The sequence below is a fragment of the Larimichthys crocea genome, chromosome XIII (assembly GCF_000972845.2).
Source record: "Larimichthys crocea isolate SSNF chromosome XIII, L_crocea_2.0, whole genome shotgun sequence".
In the NCBI taxonomy this organism is placed as follows: Eukaryota; Metazoa; Chordata; class Actinopteri; family Sciaenidae; genus Larimichthys; species Larimichthys crocea.
The window spans coordinates 4,691,123-4,708,569 of NC_040023.1; positions in this window are offsets into that span (position 1 = coordinate 4,691,123).

Genomic DNA, 17,447 nt, shown 5'->3' on the forward strand with positions numbered 1-17,447 from the left:
ACTCACCCTTAAAGCATATAATCACTGTAAAGAAACACAAGAAAGGTCTACATTTATGTCTCAGCGAGTTGCCTCTAGATACGTGCAATATTTTTGCAACACTTGAAACATGTTAACCACTGTGGACATTTAACCAGTACCGCCAGTGGCAGGAATTGCGTCTTTGCATTGACTTCAATCCTTACATTGTGTGTTGTTGAAATTTCCTTTGTGTTTGTGATTTTCAGTGCTATGACAACACCTCACTACATCTGCCTTAGCTTCTGAGAGAGGACATTATTCACATCCAAACTTGTGAGCAAATGTTTTAAGTATTATTTAAAACCTTGAAGCTGTGTTTTTTGTTTTTTTTTCCCTTACTGTCCTTCGCCCTGTGCAAAGATAGTAGAACACAAAGTACATTGAAAACCGACAGAACTATTAATAAATATGTCGCAAGTAAACAACTCTGCTGCAGTAAAAAATCTCCTTTCAGGTCCTCTAGTAAATAGTCCAGCAAGGAACACCTCATCCTCGTGAAGAGCCTCTAATGACCTATAAGAACTGCACTTATTCTCTCATGAGCGAGAACAGAATTTGAAGTGTAGGTGAGGAAATGTTATCTCCTTTGAGAGGAGACCAAGAATAAACAGACCAGAGTCCTTCTTGACTTTCAGATGATGTTGTTTTTCTAAAGAAGACTCTCTCTATTTGGCAGTTGAACAGGTCCAGCAAGGCCCAGTGTGTTGGGGACATGCCAAATGCATCTTTAGTAATTTCGTGGCCTGGCTCATCTGGAACACTTGGGGTGCACTTGGATACAAGATGGGTTCGGAAAGAATACATTATTATACGATTATAGGTGGTTAGGTTAGAAGCTGTGGCGGTCATGGTCAATCAAGTTCACTACTTTCATCCTCTTTAAAAAAAACAAAACTTTTCTTTTAGAGGAAATGCAACTCAATACTCCATAATATACTGCTATAAATAAAATCAAAGTAAATGTTTTATTGTAATTTATGTGTGAAAATATTGTGAAACGTTTATTTAGTTACATTGTTAAGATGTAAGAAGCAAAGCTGACAATCGGAATTAAACTGTTGCCTTTTTAAATCTTCCAATTGTCTCATAAAACAAATAAATTGGGATTTTTAAAATACCACTCTCTTGTTTCTTGGAACACCACTATAAAATATTTATCACATCATGTTGCTTATCACAGCATATCCCACATCTACCTGTATTTTAATTAAATCGTGGAGCTCCAGGGAACATTTTGGCCAGAGTTGTTAAAAAGAAGATGACAAATGCAGCCATTGCCATGGATACACAATGTTTTGGATGGAGACACCAGAGCAGGACTGGCAGGAACGGATGGTCCTGAGGGAGATTTTAGTGAAGAGGGAATCTGTCTACAATTTTCCACTGAACCGTTTTCCATGTGTCCCTCTCCAACAACTAATTAATAATAATTATATGTTTGATATGTACATAAACAAAGAGGATTCTATGGTTATTTTGGCACAGTCATGCGGCTCGTTTGACAAAATGTAATCAGCAGATCTACCGTGCATAATTTTGGCTTGTCAATTAGAAACAGATACCTGTTCCCTTCAGATGGCTGTAGAGTAACTTACTGTCAGAGCTTGTAATGGCTCATTAATCTTTATTCTGCCTCGCTGGCATAGAGGCCACCGTTTTTGTCTCGTGTGATCACATGTCAGCTGATTGAAAAATGGAGTGGAAAAGTGGAAAATCAGATTAAACGGCTATGTTTAAACAAGTAGTCCTGACAGATGAAAAGAGAGTAAGAAGATGAAGTTTAGCAAAGCAACAACAAAAAATCCAACGATTCTAAAAGAAACTACAAACCATTTTAGTTGAAATACAGGATAAGGTTAGAAACACAATAGCGGATTGGCCATCTGCTTATTCTGAAGGAAAACATAAAAGCCATAGTGTGTTTGTGGGGTTAGAGAAAATGACTGCATACCCAGAGGCAAATACACAGATCAAGAGATTCATGAGGGAGAGCTACACCTTTTAATTCCAGCAATGAACAAAATGATTACACTTACTGCAGCGACTGAAGATATGAGACAGAGGACAACCCTATTATTGTATGGATGGTAGAGGTTGGCAGATGGGCAGCTTTTGTAAGAAGACTTGTTTTTTCAAGTGTTGGTCGCAATATCAGGAGTTCAGACCCATGAGCATGGCTGTATGCTCTTCCATGATTCAAGAGGTTCAAGAGTTTCGACAAGAGTTGTACTAGTAAACTTGTGTGAAATTGTTTGGAAAGAGAAGAGAGGAAGAAAAATAAAAGACAAAACATGTATAATAAAGATATATAAATGTGAAAACAGAATATTAAAAGCAATATGTTATAACATCAATAAAAAAATAGTCATGCAACATATATATTGTAGTAATAAATATATAATACATAAATAAAGAGATGTATGAAGGATGTATGAAGAGCAAGTGAATTTTAAAAATACGAAAAGCAATAAGGTGCAGCTGCAATAAAAAGTATAAAATGCAATCAGTATTGATGAATGCAATCAATAATTAGATATTACTTAGCTTAATCTTGTTATATTGTCCTGCACTCATCTTCAGTGGTGAAGTGGTCCCTGGAGAAGTGTCTATACTCTGTAATCTCCTTTAGGTTTGCTAATGACCACAGAGTGGCACAGAGAGCACAAGCAAGTCGTCTTGTAAAGAAATATGCCAAACAATGTCTTTAAAGTTTCTCAGGAGAGCAAGTCATGATAAAACTGAACATTGTGCCGCGATCACTGAGGAGGATCTGATACCACCGAGGAACTCACTGAGGAATACAAACACAACACAAGGCCTGGTGAATAAAGGTGTGGTGCAACATCCAGCTATATTGGAAGGAAAAAAAAGGAGTGTCTTAAAAAAATGACACACAATATTTTGGGATAAAACGAAATGGGTTTATTTAAAGAGCAACATCAGAGAGACTTGTAAATTCTTGCAGCATAATCAAATAATAATAATTTAAGGAAACAAATACTGTATGTTACACCTTCAACAAAGACCACAAAAAACATCATGAAAGGGATTGTCAAAGCAGAAGAAGGGTTATGTTTGAAAATCCAGAGAGTGAATTGTGCCCAGTTTCATCATTTGATATGCACCTGTCTAAGATTTTTACTTTCAACCAGAGAAAAGTTAGGGGGAGACGTTGTACTCTTTGGAGCCAGTAGGCATCAATTACCTGAGTTGGCATGATAACGTGTATCTCCAAAGAGGCAGGCACATCAGTGATTTACACAAATGGCTGCATCAGGACACTACAATCCAGAAACTGGCCAAGGACAGACTTGAAGGGAGAGAAATTACATCTAAGTCCAGGAGCAATCAGACAGCTCAGCTTCGCTTGCTAAAAGGCAGAGATCCAGCATGAACTTTTTAAATGTACAGCTGTTTAACAACTAGTCCTTTAAGCGTATTAGGTAGTATGCAATTTAATTCCTACAAATATCTTCAAATGCTTTAGCACCCATGAACAACTGGCTGCTGCTTACAAATAGGTTTTTGGGACATCTTCACCAGGTCAGGGGGGTTGAAACATTTTTATTCATGACCAATCAACAGTGGGCCTTATAAGATTATGCGACATGACTCATTGATTTCCAGTTATTAGCCAGATGTTTCCAGGGAAGCAGGCATTTTTATTTTGAGAATTAATTGCCGTACAATATGAATAAATTTCGATTATATCTTTTCATTTTGTTGAAAATGGTTGTATGATCAGGATATTACACTGGAGAGTGAGCTTCACCATAATTATTGACACAAGGCACTTAATATTACTTAATTTGAGCCTGTTGTTCCAATATGGCTTCAAAAATCCATCTCTAACCATGAGGTTGTCAAGTCTAAAGATCAGCAACTGCCTCGTGCCTCAGCAGTCAAAAGGCAAATATCTCATCTCCCAATGCAATTATAATTTCAGCTTTGAGGTTTGGTCACCACCACCTCCATGTAGGAAATATTTCACTTGATTCGAACCTCATTTTCTCTGCCACTGAACCGGCGCGGCAGCTCGAGTAGCACATAAAAACAAACAAGAGACATAAAAACCTTTCATCAACACTGGCTCCGGGGCGGCGTTTAGCTCAGTTGGTAGAGCAGCCGCCCCATGTGCGAAGGCTCAGTCTATGCTGAGCCGAGGGTTCACATCCGACCTGCGGCTCTTTCCCGCATGTCATTCCCCATCTCTTGAAAAGGCCAAAAAATTATCGAACACTGGCTCCAAACTCAAACAGTTGTGGTGTAGAGCAAACGTCAGCTCTTCCGGCACTAACAGCAACAATGCTAAATGAGTATGGTGCTGTTCCGGGTGATGCACAGAGCTGAAGACTAGTACAGAAGTAACAATAATGGTGATGAGATTTTCTTAGTAAGGATAAATCATCAAGAGCCAACTGTTTTATTTCACTCAAAGGTGCAATCAATGATATTTTACTGCCTCTTTGCATGTGTTTGCAAGTGTCATTGGTGTTTAGGACCATAGAAGAAAGATTGAATTTCAAAACCAGATAACAAGTACTACATTAAAGCATAAGTGTATTACTGTATCTGCAACCAAATAGTGAAATTCTCTCACTACAGATCTTCAAATACTTTTCTGAACTGAATAATATTTAAAGATTTGAGGTTATTCCTAAGATAATACCAGAGAAAAGCTAATTGGTTGAAATCTACAGAAAGGTTGAAAGCTTAGCAAATGAAAATTCCTAACAGCAATGCATGCCAAAATTATGCTGTAATCTCATATTTTTTTACACAAAGGCTTTAATAAATAATTAGTTTAGCTGACTGTGAATGACTCAGATATATATTATAGTAGCAAGAGGTTAACCGAAAAGAACATTTTTCACTTTCAAGAAGAAAAATGTCCTGGATAGATGATACTAGTCGAAGTACTACTGGTTGAAAAATGTGAGCAACACTGAAATACCATTAACATTGTCTCAATGTACCTGCTGACAACTTTCTTGCCCAAATACTTGTAAAGACATGAGGACTGTAGATCAACCATTTTAGATGTGGGGCACATGTTGAATAAATCAATTGCATCACTGTGATGTATTCAACTGTGGTTGTAGGTAAAGTCTTCCTTGGAAACTCTTTGGAAAAGGGCATGCACTTTCAAAAAGTACTTGGCAGGTGATCGGATTAACCATCTGTCTATCACCGTCTGTCACTGGCAAACTTCGCTCAATCAGACTTTCTCGTTTACTTTTAGTACCCACAGAGCCTGTTAACAAATCTTCCATCAAGAAAAGCCAGTTCTGAACGCAGCATCTACACTAACCTCTTCAGAAGCCACCATTTTGTTCGCTGTATGCTTTGGCTGAAGTCACATCATAGCATGCTGATTGACCTGGAAGCAGATCTCAAAGCCTGACAAAATGGCTGCCTCACAAAGGAAATTTATTGAGGAAGACATTTAAGTCACAGGAGAGAGAGAAAAAATTAAAATGTTATACTCAGCGGTCCCAACTGTGCAACATTACATAATTATTTCCCAGCTTCTTTTCAATAATAAAACATGTATTTAAGTAGGTTACAGTATAAACTTTGTCTCAATCAGTGAAATCAGAAACAAGCACGTTATGTCCTAAAGGCAACGTGTGTGAAAGCCACAGAAACTATAATGACGTGAGTTTTATACTGAACTGACAGAAAAAGAAACAGCAGTACGCCAACCTCTCTGCAAGAATAATAATACAATATGATGAACGTTGATGTTTTCTGACCAAATCTTTGAATCTTGGAAATGAATTGAACAAAACATTTAGAGTGAGCAAGATGATTTATAATCCCCGCCTTGTTAATCTAGCCCCTTTCATGGATAAAGAATGAGTTAGGCCTTTGTTTTACATGCCACACATTTTTCCTCTGACATGATTTATGAAAGACTTGTTGTGCAGTATCTCTACAGTATGTCTAACCTTCTCTCTGAATATTGTTTGACTCCCAGTTCACGCTGTAATATAACACTCATCTCAGAGAAAGAGCTACATGTACAACGTAGCTTACACTATCCATCACGGCCGTCAAGACTCTTGGAAGTGACCTTTTGTTCTACGGGAGCTCATAAAAATGACTTTCTCGTGTTCTTTATGAGTAATCACTTGCTAAATGCAACAACCCGTGTTTAAATGTCCCTGAAGTTACTGAGAAATACAATGCAGTGACACGGCACCCCGTGTGGAACACATGGAGAGAGGAAAGTCGATGAACTTGTTGGACTTTGTGAAATCCACTTACTGTAGCCTACATCCAGCATTTAGCAGGGGTCTGATTTAACCAGTTGATTGCACAAATCATGGTACAGTCCATTAAGCTCACAGGATGACCACTGCTGCAAGTCTTTCAAGAGGAATAATTGGGGTCATTTTCTCATTACCAGCCACTAAGTCGTGCGTAAAAAGATCTTATAGTACACCATTAGCTCACTGTAGAAGTATATATTAGCTGTAGCCATCCGATGTGCCATACGTCTTCAGAAAAGGCAGCCATTGCATTGACTGTAATTGTGTAAGTTACAATTAATAATAATAAATAATAAAGTACTCAAAGCGCTTTGTTTGTGAGAAAGAGGATTTTTAACTAGATCAGAGTCCTGGATGTATTGAAGTATAGTCTGTTCTGGAGGTGATGAAGGCAAGGATGATGGTTTTTGTAACGGAGATGAAGAGTAATCAGTGGAGTTGGGCTATGTTTTTGAGGTGAAGGTAGTTCTGGTGATTTGATTTATGATGTTGTTGTCAAAGATTACTCAAGAGGTTGTAGCTGTGTTGGGAGGAAGACAGGGTGGAGTTGTAAGTAACAGTAAGGGAGAAAACTGAGTGGTTTTGGTGAGGGATTTGGGGGTTGATGATTATCATGTCTGATTTGTCACAGTTCAACTTGAAAAAAGTTGGTATGCATCCAGAACTTGATGTCAGTGAGGCAGTTGGGGAGCTTGGAGTGAGTTTAAAACATAGGCTGTGTCCACAATCAATCACTGGTTCACACATTCACTACTAACAAACTGATTTATGTAGTGTCGTCACAATGGTAAATTTCTGTAATTTATCTATAAAATATAACATAATGTTGTGGGATATTTAGCAGAAAGTAATAATTAAGTCATAAAATTTCACATGAATAACTCCCAAAGACTGATAGCAGCAGAAGAAACAGCTCGTCATTGCTGTGAGATTACCAGGCAACTAGGCCAGGGCTACAGGACACAACTGTAAAACTACAAGTACAATTTAACAACATATACAAACAAACAAGGTCTAATGTGCTAATTAGTGAATCTCAGAGATGTTGGTAGGCGGATTTTGTTACCATCAGACAGAGCCAGGCTAGCTGTTGCTGTTTTCCCACCTGGCTCGTCATAATCATATTCTCCAAATACACTGAACTATTTATTTTTTGCCCAATAAAAAAAACAAATATATTGTTGCCTCCAGTTTCCTCATTTTTTCTTTCATCCCGTTGTGAGCCTACTTCAAAAGCAGCCTTTTTAAATCCATATTGTATATTTGTATACTTATTTTCTCATTTTCCTGGTGAGTGTTACTAGCAGTAGGTCTTCAGTGTGGTTGCAGAACAAAGCAGCCTGAAGATGATTTTAAGAAATTGAAATTTGAAGAATAATGCTGTGTCACACACAAAAAGGGCATGCCTTGCAGTAAACATCTCAACATATGCTTCTATAAAAAATGTAAATGGTCAACAAAGGGTTTGTTTGCCATTCAAACAAACTGAACAATATCTTGCAAAGAAAGTATAACCAAAAAAAGACCACAGAATAGGAAGATTTCAGAATAATTAAACTAAATCTCAACTAAATGGGTCACTTTTGCAACTATATGTAACAATATATTTGTCAGGTTTCCATGCAAAAGTATAAAGTTTTAGAAGAAATGGTGCTCTTAAAAGAAAAATGACATTAATGCTTTAATTCACCACTTCTTCCCGTCTGTAAACCAGAAAAAGTTGGTGCAACAAGGTTACATAATTCCAAAACGATGAGAAACAATGCAGACACATATTTCTGTTTGTTTCATGTATCAATGTCAGGAAGATCCCATCTCCGTGGATCCGTGATCATTGATGTATTATAGAGGCATGGGAGCGATGAGGAGAAGGAACATCTATCATTTAAATGTTCGCTCAAAAAAAGTGTTTCCATCTCCCCAAGTGAATTATTTCTTTTTTTTGAAAAGGCATAAGAACCACCTCAAGCAAGTGCAAAAACTCTTGAATTTTCCATTTCCATCAAACATTCCTAATGTGATACTTCAAAATGTGCATTAAAGTACCTTGATGGAAATGGTTATTGGCTATGACAGACACACTTGCACCGAAACTATACACACAAAACAGAAAGCAGAATATTTAAGATTCAATAGAACAGAAAGAGAAGCCACCAACTTGTGTAGCAGTTTCTGAACTTGATGCACAGACTTACCTTGAAAATTAGAGGCCAGCAAGTAAACTCATCAAGGTAGTGGTGGATGGAGGTCCAGTGTAGCCACAGGCATGTCTCATTAGCAGAGCTGTGTGTGAGACACTATCAACCGAAAGCTGTCTGTGCGCTGACCCAGAGGGCTGAAGAATCAAAGACAGAGAGGTGCTCTCATTACAGGAACAGTGTCGCACACCTAGTTGAAAACGTGACGCTGTAAAACTGACTGAATCCTCGCAAGGACAAGTGGCTGAATGAGCAGTCACCATGCGACACACAAAATGTATGTGCACAGAGAGCCAAGTTTTCAGTATTCAAAGGGACGCCTATTAAAGTAATCCCATTGTGAATAGGGTCAGGGCTAATGGAAAAATGAAATAATGGCATGAATACTGAGACAGGTCTCATTAAAGTTATGACATTATTTTCTAACACAAGTAGATGTGACAGTCGAAGCAAAGGGAGTTGGCATAATTTATTCCAGAAGAAAAGCTTTAATCTTGATTGACATATACAGAAAAAAATAATACCTTAGCCGGACTCTTCTCATGTCATGTTTCTTTAATGTATAAGTTCAAGGAGAATGCTTTCTTTGCTTGCTTGTCTTTTTTTTTTTTTTTGTATATCAATTTTCCTCACAAATTAATAAAGGCACTTTGGTGCTTTGAGGTAAATCCTAACGTCAGCATGCTAAGACTGACTTTAGCTCTGCACAGCCCTCCTATTTGAAGAAGTTCAACTTACGTCCTTTGGCAATATGCTGCTGAGTGTGTTTGAGGGGGACCTGTACAAATTCCATGCCATCCATCCAATATTTGATAAGGCTTTTCACTGAAAACCATAAATATTAACCTCTTTTGGAAAAGTTTTCTTCTTTAAATAAGTACATAAAAACTGTGGGTTTGTTGGCAACTTATCTGGTGATTTGCCTTCTTTGGGTTTGTTTGACCCTGCTCTTGATCTGAGCAATGAAAATTAGAGTAAATGTTTTTGGTCCTTGGTTCTTAGGAAAGCGTTAGTCACTTACTGTCCAGAGCTGTTTGTGAGCTCAGGGACAGTTTGTGTCAAGGTACCTCAGAGTTGCCATCACCTGAGTAGTGGCACAGTGCCAAACTAAAACACATATTAATTGAGGAAATGAATAGATCTAGGAATTTTCTATTAATTCGAGCTTTGAAATGAAATGAAAGGGCTATAGAAAAGTACGGCTTCATCAGCTGACCCTGATGACAGCTCATCTGTGACACTGACCCTCAGGTATCCTACGAATCACTCTTTAAACAACATGAGTTTGTTATTCAGCCACGATAGCTGACCTTATATGAGGATATTTTCATATAAATATGAATAAAAATGAGAGAAAATAAACAGTACCCACAACCAATCAGATGGGTAGATGCAAATCAACAATATATACTAGAGACTGTAGTGTCATATGATAGATGATGACATTTATATACCTATTACATAGTGAAATATAAGTGTCTGCAGTCCTCTCAGAGTGTATAAGGCTTCAGCAACTTTAATAAGAGAACGGGGCTAGAAGTGACCTAGAAGGGCAAAACTCCATACACTAATCACTTGTGCTTGTATAGTTTATTGCTTTTACAATGAAAACAGAAGGTGACTCATACTTGTACAGCTGAGAAATAAGAAGACATTGTTTACTTAAGTTCTGAAATTTAACAAATTCAAGCTGGAAGGGAATAAACATTATGATATTGAAAGGACTGTCAGGTGGACGCTGTTTGCCTCCTCCATCCCCAGTGTTTGTCCTGTCATTCTTGTCCTGCTCTCCTTCTGTTTTTTTGTCTCGTCTGTCTGTCTGTGTGTGAGTCGCTTGTTGATTCCCTCTCACCTGTCTGATTGCCTCACCAACTGTTTCGCATTCACCAATCAACGCCCGCAGTATAAAAGGCCGACTCGTCATCTCAGACTATCAGGTTTTTTTTTTTGTGACTTTGCTCACATCTCCATCTGTGTCAGGAAAATCTCCCCTGCCATCCTCCTAACACCAGCACATGCCACTGGATTGTCTTGAAATTGAAATGGTCTTACATGTTTGCACCATAATGGTTCAGTTTAACAGTTACATGCTTCATGTTATCGCTGTCAGTTTAACAACAGATGTTTTCCTTGTTTCATGAGAGGGACAACTGTGATCTATGGGTGGCCTATACTGTATTTGATATATATATCAAAAATCTATAATATATATCTGTTTGTCCCATATGTAACATTGTGATGACACCATAAATTGTCATGGATGGTTCCACAGAAAAGCAGCTGTGTGTTCTTTGACAGATATGGAGCCAGAACAATCAGTTGTCATCCTTGAGTGTCACTCCAAACCAACAAGCCTTAAGTGGAAGTGGGTTATAAAGCCCTGCATCAGTGCAGGCTTACAAATACTCCTCTCAGCACATCTTTTATATCCAGGATGGAAGAAAAACACCTGCATACCTACAGATGTGGTTATTTCTAAAGGAAAAATAATAAGGCTATATCTCAAACAGACATTTAAAGTAAAGAGTATGTTCATGCACCCCTGGATCCCAGAAGCCGGCCCTTCAACCTCTTGACCCGATTGTGCCTTAATCCACACCTACACCCTTCTCTACCATCCTATCCCTCTCCCGTGAAAACACAGAGGCTCCAATGTATTTTTTTCTTTGTCTAGCTCCTGTTGAATATGTTGCTGTCCTCTGTGGTGTCCCAAAATTTGGGTGTTTTGATGAGCTCACAGGAACTTTATTTTCTACAACTATCAGATCTAGATATGGTGAGTAAATTGAATTAATATAAACAAGCTCATCAGTCTGTTCGCTGTTTGAAATTACAATCTGCTTTTAGTAGTTTATTTCTATAATCTAGATATATAATGTATGTGTAAACGAAGACTTGAGTTAATAAATGAACAACAGAAGGTGCATCTTCCCTGTAAGATAATTTGTAATTCGAGACATCTGTGAATTACAAAAGCACAATTAAGCAAGACAATGATGGAAAATTGCTTTATTCAAGTCTGATAAACTATAATTATGTCTTTTGATTTGTGTTGATAAGTCTGAAAGAGAATCGTGAGACCGGTGATTTGTTTTTACCAGATCCAGGCAGTTTAATTGTAAAAATCAAGTCAGACAAGATAAATGAATGAAAGAAATTGTTCTCTTTATACACAGAGTTGTTATTGTACATCTTGGCGCTACCAGATGAATTAGTATAATCTCATTTTTCACTCCATTACAGTGTTTCATCAGCAAGAACAAGAGCTTTATTGCTGTTGACAAAATTCTTGAATGTTGTCACAGTTTATCATTTGTGTGCAGCGGTAAAAGAATATTACATCCTGCTGAAGCTGCCTTTGGGTATAACTTCCTCTTTATCTTTTCCTCCATTCAGACTAGTTCTGAATTGGGCAGCCAAGAGGCGAATAATGCCCTGGTCGAGACAGATGCCAGATTTGCCCTGGGTTATCCCTGCCACCTGCAGCGCTTGAAGTCTGTTCCAAGAAGGTCTCCATGTCTTCTACTGTCCCCTAGGTGGGGGATGAGACAGACTGCATCCAGGCATGCCAAGTCAGTGGCCTCAGGGCCAGACACCACTGCCAATGCTTGGATGACCCTCTGTTCACTCACATTTAGACACATAATAGTTCCAGTAAGAAATGAAGAAGAATTTTTTGTTTGAAGAGCATGAAGCCAAAACAAAACTAAACAAGATTTTATAAGAAGAATCCTGGTTAATCTTGCAATACTATACTAAACTGATGTAATAAACTTTATAGCCTACTTGCCAAATATCAGCATGTTAGCAGTGTCATTGTGAGTATGTTGCTATGCTGATATTTGCATATACTGTCCGACCTTGACCATGACGCATCTGCGCTTTACTCACTGACTCTTTATTTCCTTCATGTTCGTTAAGTGTAAATAATTATCATGATTATATATAATAAATTACAAATTGGTGCATGTAAATTCATCAGAATGCATGAAACTAAGTGTCTGACCCCTTTTATGGTTGTTCTATAACACGCGGTGCTCCCTTGCTGTATATCACACATCAGTTACTGTAGGGAACATAATTCTCTCATGTTATCAAACCTGATCACGTATGATACATCAGTCTAGTTCTCTCACTGAAATCTCTCATTGAACTATAAATCAAAAGCTACACCTCAGGTAAGGTAATGTATACCCCTTGCTTCAAATACAATCACAACTTCAATCTTGTTATTTACTTGCACAAGGAACAGCTGTTTTCCAGAGGCTGAAGCCGGTGCTTTGAAAAGCGACAGTAATCTAATGGGAGAACACAACAATGCACTTTTCTCTAGCCGACTTCTGTTTGCAAAAAAAAAACAAAAAAAACATCTGTGCAGCAAACAGATTTCCTCCAGAGGGGTAAAAACATTTAATAGCTGAATATTTATGAGACGGTTGACTTATTATTTTATCTCGCAGTCACAGTTTCTTAAGCATTCAGTAAGTCTCCCTATTTCTTTTTTCTTTCCGTGCCTCTCCTCCTTTCCTCTCAGTTGTTTCTCTAAAAGAAGCCGAACTAAACATATTTAAAGACTGATTGCTCTTGGGCACTCTTTAAGAAAAACCTCTTAAGGTTGATAATGTTCTATCTTGTAGACCAAACCAACAAGGACAACCTAATTATTACTTATTAAAGAGCAATCTGGTAATCACTGATGCTTATTTAGCCAAAATCACAGCAATCTGGTAATCACTGATGCTTATTTAGCCAAAATCACACAGTATTTTCTCTTTGGGCTGAGGGTTAGCGATGACTCTGTCATGGTTAAGCTTGTTTTGCTGTTTGGTTTTGTTCTCCATGCTTCCAACAGGGTGTGGTTGTGCACATTTGTCACTCATCCAGCAACCATAAAAGCCTGGTCAAGATACCACTCCTGGGCAAGATTGTCCTGTTCCCCCCCTTTGCAGTCGGTAACATGTCACGGCTTAAACTGTCATACTTTTAGTGATTTTACAAGCTTGTTCGTGTGCAATTTTCCAGTGCGCCTTTGTTCATCCAGCGTTCACCAGTCTTCTCCAGTGAATCCTCTGATCTCTTTGCTTTACTTCACCTGCAACGTCAGCCAACCTTGAGCTACCATCACCTGGATGTAGTCTTTATTCTCTTTAAAACTGTACTGGCCTTCATCTCTGCATATTACAAAACTAAGTATAAATGATGCCACACATTAATCAAAGCTTTGTGTTCAGCCTTTAGGTGTATCAGCAACAGAAATCCATTGTTCTTGTATTCGGAACAGCAAACACACCTCAAAGCACTCCTGTTACCCACAGTTACATCACTTTCAGAAACATTTCAGTGTTGCCGCTGACTGATTGTTTTATTCAACCTGTAAGCTGCCATAGTGAATGAAATACAACTCTGCCCTTGACTCAGAATGACATGTTTGGTCCACTCTCCAACCAAACAAAAAGCAGTCTGAATGGAAACAGCTGACTTCTAAGGACTGCCTTTAAAATGGGATGAGCAGGGCTTTGAAAAAAAACTCACTCACTTTCATTTTTTTTAAGGTTTTCATGGTGAGCCAAAAACATTTGATTGAAACAGCAGGTGAAATGATATATATAGAGAGAGATCTACACCGGCCACACCATCCATCACACCAGACCATATTGCAGTCAACAGGTTGATAGAAAGAAATTAAAAACAAGCCACAGCACAGGCTTTGCTGTGTGAAGTTTTAGATTGATTTTCCATTTTGTCTTTTCAAATGCCCCACATTCATTGAGAGAGACTGAAAAAAGAATGACTGTTGGGTTTTTTTCTCTACAATGTCACCTCACTTCTGTCTGCAACCTCCTCCGCCTCATCACTTTTCTTTAGAGAGACACAAAAACAGATTAGTACTGCTTTTCATAAGCAAACTTAAGAAAGCAAAATTCTTTCATTGTCATTCTCAACTTTTAAAGAGTACACACAGTACATGTGCCAGCACGTGAGGATTCTGCAGCAGGTGATTAAAACCACCCAGAACATCTTTGGTACCCATCTTCTTAAGATCAGTGGTTTGTTGAGCTGGAGCTACCAACATACCAAACTACCCACACCTCTGTGTTTTAGCGTAGAGCCTATTTATCTGCATAAATCATTATTGTCCTGCTGTTTTGGCTATTATTGTTACTTCAAACCGAGATTTGAAGTCATAACGAGCGCTTTTCACTACAAATGTGGCCGTTGAAAGTTTATGGCCCCTGTGGAGTGCAATCTGAAATAATCAGAAATAATGCCAGGTCTAATTTAATGTTCTTTGGTTTTCCAGCATAATTTTTGATGCCAAACAATTTTGAGAGCAGATGTGGGCTTGGCTCTGCAGTCATCAATAAAGCGACAAGAAGAGGCGGAGAGGGCACACCCAGAGCAATGCACTGACATTACAAGCGGGAACAGCGGGGTGGCTGTTGTGTCCACTGCAGCCTAATGCTGCGTAATGATGTTGCAAAGAGGGAGCTATGATTTGCTTTTCCACTCATAACACCCTTAGTGTTACTCTAATGGACATCAGTACTCTGATTAGCCACTTGTATAATGTAAGATGCTTGACACAGAAGAAGCATAGAGCAACAAACTGGGTGAAAAGTTCTCTAAACACAGATAGAAAGCAACAACAATAAAAGTAGATTTTGATTTATTGACCCCTGGAGAGGCAGAACATGTCCAACAGTGCAGAGAGAGAAGTCATTTCCTCAGGCTGACAGTTCCATATAATTTCATATTTTGCACTCGGTCTGCAAATTTGCAGAAAAACAAATATGCAATGATTATAGAGTGGAAAAAATACTTAAACAGCATAACTGATTTTGCCTGAAAGCATAATTGTTCAACTGAAAAGTCCTGGCGTAAAATGGGTGACCAGCAGAATTGACCATATGTTATGGCACAAACCCAGCCACAGAATAGATCCAGCTCCACTAACGTCTCTCTTTTTTTTTTTTTCCAAGAGTGTGAAGGGAAACAAGGCCACAGCTAATGTGTCTCGACATTTCGCCCCATCTGCTGTGCCACTCATGAAGAGGCTTCCAGAAAGCTCCCAATTTTCAGTCCGTTGACACGCGAGATGACACAGAGTACCACATCACCTGTTTCAACAAAGGGTCGAGTCCAAGAGCAGTAAGAGGATCAAAGTTCATGAGTTTTATCACAGAAAACTCCAACTACTTTATAGAGAGTAAATGGAATGGATATCAAAGTAACACCAGCCAGAGGAGATGCACTGCATCACATAAAGAACTTCCTCTCTATCAAGCAGAGGCATCCAGGATATATTTATAAAGAGAACAGAGCTCGAGAGCTCCCATCCTGTAAGCTGCCTGCTCCGTGTTCTTCCAGCTATAAATTAACCAGAGCTAATCTGCAAACACACGTCAGCAGTTTCGGAACAACTGCAGCAAAACTGAAAAATGGCCTGTAATTGATCTTAAATTTGGCGCTCACTAACAGGCTGCATCACAGCACACTATAATTAAAGTCTACACTCAGCACCCATAAAAATCAAACTGAACTGAACTGAAAAGCTAACTGAGCCCTGAAGTTGAAGCCATGGTATAGGCATTCTTGCACTGTGGGTGATACAAATGGTAGAAGATGATCATCTTTTTTTACTCTTTGTTAAACTTCAGAACTAAAAAAAAGTTGCAACGCCAAAGACAAAATTTAAAAGGATCCTTCTTAACTAAAATGTTCTCAAACTTTTTCTGACATCCCCTACTTCTAAGGCTAAAATGATCAATCATAAGGGAAGCAAATAATAAATAAATGATCCAAGTTTAACACATTTTACAGCCTCTAGGCATCTTTTTGATAAACACTACAAGTGCATTGAATCAGAACCTCAAACTGGCTGCACTACAGAGCAATACTCAGCGTCCACCCTAGTATTAAGGATGTTACTGATGCTCTTCTTCCACTATTGATACCAGGAAATCAGCTGCTGATGATTATTTTGAACCTTTCCTGGATTATCATTACCAAATTGTGTCAGGTCCTGTTTTTCGTCTGGATTTAGGCCAATGCACAATACCATTTCTGCAAAGTTCCTGGATAACACATTGCCTCGTGCTGCATTCTGTTGACCTTAAGAGTATTGGTTTTGGTTCTGGATTAGTTGCCTATAGATGTGTAAAAATGGGGGATATTTTAAATATTCCTAAAGGTGTTCAGTGTTAGGTCCAATATTGTTCACTGTTTAAGATAAATTAGATTGCCCCCTCTTCAAATTAGATTTTTATGCCATTAAATGTCAATGATCTAATCTGATCTGATTCACTGCAACACCACCAACTGCAAGTTAGTGCTTAACTCAGACAAAACAAATTGGATGTTGTTCAAGGCTATTCATACTGAATCTTTTAACATTCATTCTGTAAATGTCAAATGCATGGACGAATCAATATTATTATTCCACCACTCACCCGTAAAGTTCGTACAGCACTCCCCACCGCCATCTTTACCAAAAGGTCAGCTGGCCATCTTTGGCAGGCGAGGCAATTCGAGAATAGTTTTTTTTATTCATCTATAAAACTTTAATATACTGTAGGTGGTTAACACCCTATATTTCAACCCTTTTAACTCTGAACTCACATAATCTTGGTCATCACTCACAGAGTGGATGCCTCTCCACCTCCCATTAATCAGAACCGAGCTGAGACTTTTAACATGGCTTCAAATCTTTCTCAGGGAGACAAGATTATTAAGATGCTGTAAATTCAGCAATTTACTGAAAGTCACGGAAGCAAAGTAGGAGGAAAGTTTTTCATCCACAGCTCAGTGAAAACTCTTGGAAGGAAGATAGGAAGCCACCCTGTGCAACGGAGCTGAAGACTGCTGAAGGTCTGTGTCTGGAGATTACATAAATATGAGGGGACTTTACCCAGCATGGCCTTTTACACAAAAATATAGAAATGAAATTGTATCC